This window comes from Myxocyprinus asiaticus, chromosome 31 (genome assembly GCF_019703515.2).
Source record: "Myxocyprinus asiaticus isolate MX2 ecotype Aquarium Trade chromosome 31, UBuf_Myxa_2, whole genome shotgun sequence".
Taxonomy (NCBI): domain Eukaryota; kingdom Metazoa; phylum Chordata; class Actinopteri; order Cypriniformes; family Catostomidae; genus Myxocyprinus; species Myxocyprinus asiaticus.
Window position 1 is genome coordinate 18367816 of NC_059374.1, and position 7910 is coordinate 18375725.

The following is a 7910-nucleotide window of genomic DNA, read 5'->3' on the forward strand; positions in this document are numbered from 1 at the left end:
TTTAGAATATAGAATTTTTCCCCCCTATCATTATACACTTTGGGACCACAATATAACAAATTTTCATTAAGGGGAGTCTTTAGTGCCCTAGTCTACTAATCAAGAATTTATGCATTTTAAATAGTTTTCAATATGGTCAAAAATTGAGGGTGAGGGTGCAGTTTCTTAAGACAATAGGAGGGTTAATGGGTGTGGCCTATATTCTTACATGAGAATTGTCTGTTGATTTGACACCTCAGAAGAATTGTTGATGGATTGTTCCTCATACTGTGAAAACTTCAATGGACCATGAGTGACACTGATTAAGAACCTAGATGATCTGATAGGATCACGTAGTTTCCACTGAAAGCAAATGGATCTTTGACAACAGCTTCTTGTTATCTCTGTAAAAGACTTGACGAGGAAGCCCAGAAAGAATGTATTTCAGATTCCTGGATCCAGGTTCCCCTCCCTTTTCACAAACAGAACCTGTTATTGGCAGCATTGTGTTCTGCGTGGCTACACTGCATCTGCGGCTCTCTGGGCCTCAGGACTTGGCTTAATGACACACTGTTGGCTCAATCAACACACACTACAGAGTAAGTGTGGGTATGTGTGTACACTTTTCTTGAATAGTGCCCAAGACTTTAAAGTCTCCTTGTCATGTTTACTCTTACAAGTAATAGAGGTGTGTGTAGGGCCAGTGATTCAATTCCCTCTTTTTGTTAAGCCCTGTCAAATCACACAGGCTTTGAGGTTGCTCAGTGAGTAATCGGCAATGCATACCACTTGGTTCCTTAGCTGCCTCCTTTAAGACTTCATTCTTTTCTTAAATTCAATTTTGTGTTAAAAAGGGATTGTTTACTCAAAAATGGAAATTCTGTCATCATTTGCTCACTCTTATGTCATTCCAAACGTGCATGACTTTCTTTCTTTTTTGAAGAATGTTAACGCTGCTCTTTTTACAGGCTGATCTCATGAAAATTACATGACTGTGGCGAGATTTTAGCAAAAACATATGCGTCATTTATTGGTGGGACGGGTGGATCATGTTCCCACTACTTTTTGCCTTTGCCAATTTTGTCCCCACCACTTTTTGAAATAGCTTTCTGTAGGTAAGTGTCTAATATAGAAGAAAAATCTCCAGTTCGTGAGCAGGAGTTTCCAATTCGTTCGTGTGTGTTATAATAAGTGATGATCTGGTGCTGGAGTTTGTTATTTTTTAATGTTATGATTCATGCTTGTGCAGCTGTTATCAGTGGTGTTGAGTGACAGCTGGTGGCGATGTTCTCTCGTGCATCCAGACACGTGCTCTTCTTACTCCCCTGTTGAGCCTCTCGCACTTATGTCCAGTTAAATTGCAAAACACAATGCAAACAAATGTGTCCCCGCTTATGATATACTGTACATCCACTAACATACAGATGCAATCTTTGTTTATTAAAATAAATTTTTTTTATTAGGGCAGATTAAAACCCGTAATTCCTAGAACTAGAGCCGAAAACTTTACCTTGAGACCAATCAGTCTTTCAGGTGCATGTTGTACTGATCCATATATTTTTCTACTGACTAACCAAATCCCAGTCCTGAAAGTGTCATACGTATGGATCAAGTTCTCAAATTAAACGTGTAAAATATTAATTAGAGCATTTGAATTGTTCATTTAGAATAACTATAGTATTTATCAAAACATCATCACCACACTCGTGAATTAAAATTCATGAGTTTCGCAACTTCGTCACAAACTGTCCCTACCACTTTTTAAAACAAAGTGATGCCCGTGAGCAAAAACGACATTACTTGGTTCCTTACATGTATCACAGCAGTTTGGAGGTGAAATGTCCACTGTGTGGAACCAAGAAGTGAGTTACATTTTCTCCCAGGTTTTTTTAAGATTAACGCTCTAACTGGTTTTAAACTGGTAATTTTTTCCTCACTAAAAAAGCTTTACTCCTTAAGAAATGAATTGTTATTCTGAAACATATGTATAAAATCATGACAACTCCCATGATGAAGACTCCAGTCAAATCAGTAACCTTATGAAAGCTGTTTTTATGGTACATGAGAGGGTCTCCCTCATGGGGGTGGTCATATTTAAATCACATGACAAGTCAAATACTACTGGCTTAATCTCAATAACTGCCCTGTGTGGTGATGGGGGCGTGACTGAGCGCAGGTTTGTGAATGGTGGGCGAGGCCAGGAGGAATGAATGGGAAGGATTCCCACCTGTGTGTAATTTCCCTAACAGCTGTTCTGTGTTTCAGTGAGTGGAGTTGGGGAGATATAAAGGGAGACGAGAAGCCCAGAGGGAAAATCTGATCCTGAGTGTGTGTGTGTGTGCCCTGTTTGGTGGAGAAACAGCAGAGATTTATGTTTGGCTGAAAAGCCCTGCCTTTGTTTATGTTCCGCTGAAAACCACATTTTCGTTTGACTGAATAAAGACTTTATTTGAGACCAAGAATGCTGTCTCCCATTTCCCGGATAAAACGGGAAAGTGTTACATTGGTGCCGAAACCCAGGATTTGTGAGAAAGGTACGCCGTTATGGAGTCCTCGCCCTTCGCCGATCTCATCAAGACTCTCGCCAGCATCCACCAAAACCACCATCAGACACTGCTTGAGCTGCATCAGGAGCAGGAGCAGCACTTCCAGGCCCTCCTGCCAGCTTAAGTGGATGATCGACAGGTGTTGTGGAGCTTGATACCCCAGGTGGAATCTACCGGCGTGACCCCAACTGCGTGCCCCACCATGTCCCACTTCACGCTCATTAAGATGGGCCCAGAAGATGACCTGGAGGCCTTTGTAGAGTTGTTTGAGTGGGCAGCAGAAGCATTGGGGTGGCCAGAAACCCAGTGGGCGGTCCGGCTGTTGCCGCTGCTGTCGGGAGAAGCCCAGCAGGCTGCACAATAACTCCCCGTCGCCAACCCCCTGGGGTATCAGGACCTGAAGAAAGCCAACTTGCAACAGGTTGGCCGGAGCCCGGATCAACACCGAAAGTGCTTTCGCTTGCTGACGTTTAGTGAGCTCAGCCGCCCGTTCGCATTCGCCCAGCAGCTCCATGATGGCTGTCGCCGGTGGCTGCTGGCGGAGGAGTGTGATGCAGACGAAGTGATAGATCTCGTGGTATTGAAACAGCTCATCACCTGGTTGCCAAGAAGAATGTGGAGTGGGTCCAGTGCCACCATCCGGTATCACTAGACCAGGCTGTCCAACTAGCGGAGGACCATCTGGTGGCATACCCGGGGGCCGGCGAGCCCTCTTCTCTCTCTCTCTCTCTCTCTCTCTCTCTCTCTCTCTCTCTCTCTCTCTCTCTCTCTCGCCTTTTCTCCTTTCCCTCCTCCCCTTTTCCTATTCCTGCTCCTCAGAGCCGGGGGTCCCTGGCCAGGAAACCGGATGCTCGGACCCAGGATTTTCCCAATCCTCCTGTTCCCCCTGTGGCTGTTCTCCTCTCCCCCAAAGGTTGGCGACTCCACAGCCAGCGGGGTGGGCGTAAAACCTGGACCGATCTGCTGGAGGTGGGGGCATTGGTTCGGATTCCTGACGCGCCACAGGCCTCCCCCAATCGAGCTGGGATGTACCAGATACCGGTGGGTATCCAAGAGGATACATATCGAGCCTTGGTGGATTCAGGCTGTAATCAAACCTCAATTCATAAATGCTTGGTTCAAGGCAGGGCTTTGGATGCAGCATGCCGGGTGAGGTGTGTGCATGGGAATGTTCACGATTACCCCTTAGTGTCCATTATTATTCAATTTCGGGAACAAAAGCATAGTGTCGAGGCTGCGGTTAGTCCCCGCCTCACCCATCGACTAATTTTGGGTACAAATTGGCTGAAATTTACAACATTACTGAAGGGAATTTGTGTGGATGAGTCCAGTAATAAAGTGTATCGTGTATAATGGACAATTCGTTGGCTGGGTCCATCTACGTCAGCTCCTCATCAGGATGATGCAAGGGAGGGGGAAGCCGCAGCTTCCCCCGCCCTCAGGGGATTCCCTGCAGGGGATTTCCCTCTGGAGCAGATGCAAGAAGAGACCCTTAGGCATGCTTTTGGCCAAGTGAAAGTGATTGCCGGTCAACGCCTCCAGCCAGACATGGCACTCGCATACCTGTATTTTTAGATTATTAAGGATTGGTTGTATCGAGTGATGCAGGGCACTCAGACAAAGGAAGATACAACCCAATTATTGATACAGAAGGGCCGTCTGGAATAACATCTCATCATAATCCAATCACTTAGGGCAAGGAAAAACACTAAACCGCCTAATGGCCCATTTCTATTGGCCGGGCATTCACGGGGATGTTCACAAGTAGTGTGCGGCATGCCGTGAATGTCAGTTGGTGAATCTGCCGGCCACCCCAAAAGCGCCATTGTGTCCCCTTCCATTGATTGAGGTCCCCTTCAAAAGAATTAGCATGGACCTCGTCAGGCCATTAGAGCAGATGGCACGTGGGCATCACTTTGTGTTGGTTCTGGTGGACTACCCAACGCGATATCCGGAAGCAGTCTCTCTGCGCTACATTTCAGCACATAGTGTTGCGGAGGCATTCTTCAGAATAATCTACAGAGTAGGGATTCTGAAAGAAATCCTCACTGTTTAGGGCATGACGTTTATGTCACGTACACTACGCAAACTGTACGAATTATTGGGGATTAAATCGATTCAGACCAGCGTTTACCACCCCCAAACAGACGGCTTGGTTGAACGATTTAATCAGATCCTAAAGAGTATGATTTGTAAGTTCGTGCATGAAGATGCTCGAAATTGGGACAAGTGGCTCGAGCCCCTATTATTTGCAGTATGAGAGGTCCCGCAAGCCTCCACGGGGTTCTCCCATTTGAATTATTGTACAGGCATCGACCACATGGCGTGCTTGACATCCTATGGGAAAATTGGGAGGAGGGACCTTCAAACAGCAAAAACAAAATTCAATACGTTCTTGACCTCAGAGTAAAGCTCCACACACTGGGGCAATTAACACAGGAGAATTTGCTCCAGGCTCAAGAACTTCAAAGCTGGCTGTATAATAGGGGTACTCGGCTGCGGGACTTTGCACCGGGAGAGAAAGTCCTTGTATTACTCCCCACATCGAGCTCTAAATTACTTGCGAAGGGCCCTTTGAGGTCACAAGGCGGGTTTGGGAAATCGATTATGAAGGTAAACGAATGGATAGAGGTGGAGCACATCAGATTTATCACCTCAATACTCTAAAACCATGGAGAGAGGCGATCCCCATGACTTTGGCAACGGTGGTTCCAGAGAGGGAGGAGCTCGGACTGGAGGTGAACTTAAAAACCACCAATCAAGTCACAACCACTTGCGGAGACCTCCTTTCACCATCACAAATCACAGAGGTTGCCAGGTTGCAAGAAGAATTCTCCGACGTGTTCTCGCCTCTTCCCGGTCGTACGAATCTCATAGAGCACAATATCGAACCGACCCCAGGGGTAGTGGTATGCAGTCATCCCTACCGATTACCCGAACACAAAAAAATAGTGGTTCGGGAGGAATTAAAAGCCATGCTAGATATGGGGGTAACGGAAGAATCCCACAGTGAACTGGGGAAGCGTTACACCCTGTTATGAGACACTTTCCCAAATAGATTAAATGAATCATGTCTGACTGTGCATAGTGATTTTTTTACAATAGCATCTGTAACTGAAAACTATTGATTTTGAATGATGCTGCATCCACACCGCTAGGTATTACTGTAAGTCCAAAATGACAAAAACAAAAACGTTACTGAGTGCACCTTTAAATCAACAAAACCTACCTGCTTCCCTTCCCTAAACCTAAAGCTAAACCTAACCAATAGTGTCAGAAAAAGCAACTGTGACATGAAAAACGCAATTGCTAAAGCAACCACATCTTTTTGTGATATGATACTTTCCCCTCAAGTTTCGTACTCCAGTCCTTTGCAGTGCCAGTGCAGCAGTTCTATTATATTGTGCTTGATGCAATATAGTGAAAATGTTTTGATGTCATAAAATGGCATTATGTGAGGAACAGTGCAATTTTACTTGGTGATTTGTGTTAAAGGGAATAAAAGTAGTTGTTTTAGCACCTCTAGCATTTATTTCACCAGAAAAGTGTTGTGTTATGTACAACGTAAAAATAATTAGGTATAGTTACGTGATTCTATGAGACTAGGCTGTCTTTTTTTTAGATAATAAAAGTGATCGAGGACTGAGGTTAACATTCTGCCTAACATCTCCTTTTGTATTCCACAGAAGAAAGAAAGGTTTTGAGGGAGAAGATGATGACAAAAAAAATATTTTGGGGGTGAACAAGTCTGTTTCTTTCTTGCATCTCATAGCAAGTACAACAGGTGTTACATAGCACAGTGAAAATCCCTTCTAGATGAAAATAGATGAAGGCAGACCTGTCTCCAATAAGGAGAGGTTACTCTCAAGATAAATGAAGTAGGCATGGGAGAACCCTGTCTCTGTTCAGTGTCAGGGTGTCCTCAGAGTCTTAGTTCCTCATCAGGGCTCCATGACCCAATGCATTCACCTCCCCTTCCTTATTGCCTGGAAAGTACTGTCCCACCACAATTCTCAATCATTACATCAGCTTGGGAGTACCATTCACAAGGCTTTACTCTAACAAGCTTGTAAATCCATGCATTTAAAAAAGTGCAGTCTGTGCTTTCTAAACATGTTTGAACATTCAGGGGGAAAATCATTCTTAAGATTACAATGTCTGGGAGAGAACATCACATTGCTAACCATGAAGTTGTTCCTTGATTAACACCTTTATTGGTCCTGGAACAGCTTGCCAGACATAAAATCAGATCATAGGGTTAAGTTTTGGGTTAGGATTAGAGCTGGAATTGGGGCTTGAACAATATTGTGATCAATCAATAATTTCCCTCTGATTATAGGGGTAGTCTATGGATAGGGTTAGGTGAAATGCCTAGCTTTAAAAAAAGATTTAGTGGCTATTATACAAGAATGCAACCTACGTTTCACTGCCATTTCCAGGTGAAATTAACACTAGAGGTGCTACAGCAACTGTGCGTTTTTTGTTTTTTACTTTCACACAAATCACGATACAGTGGCTGATTAAGACTTTATAAACACTTTTTTTTGCTCACACACTGCTATTTTATGATATCAAAACACTTGTAGTCTAACGCATTATTTCAGAAACTATATATTTTAACGCTTATTTTACAGACCCACCTACATTTACACACTTATTCCAATGTTTTTAATATGTGCAGAAGCTCATCTGATATAGTGTTGGATTTTGGACTACGAAGATCAAGCTCGAGCCCAGACAAGCACGCAAGCTGACACGTGAGCCAAAAGTGTCATAGAAGAGACACGAAATGACGTGGTTGCTTCAGAAATGTGCTTTTCATGTCACATTTGCTTTTAGAACACTATCGGTTAGGTTTAGGTGTTGGTTTAGAGTAAGGATATCTGTTTTCTTTACCTCTCATTAGCTTTTAGGACACTATTGGTTAGGTTTAGATGTTGGTTTAGGGTAAGGATGTCTGTTATCTTTAACTCTCATTGCTTTGAGGACACTATTGGTTAGGTTTAGGTATTGATTTAAGGTAAGGATGTCTGTTTTCTTTACCTCTCATGGAGTTAATTAACAGAGGTTCGGGAGGAGCATGTTAATTTTAATCTGACAAGTCATAGCCCACGAGCAGGAGTATATAAGCCACTGCTTACCTGCTTCTTGTGACAACTCTCCTGACATGAGAGTCTTTCCGGCATTGGGCCCCGCCCATTGCCCACGAACAGTCCCAGGCAGTCGGATCATCGGATGCAACTTCGCTGCAAAGCATTCGGCTCCACTAGAACAGCTCTTTCATCCAAACAATCTCGTTATTCAACAAAAGCTGTCACAGCAGCTCTTTTGATTTTAGCAGTATTGACGGCTACCATGTTAAGTGTTATATTTTTTCTCTGTCTT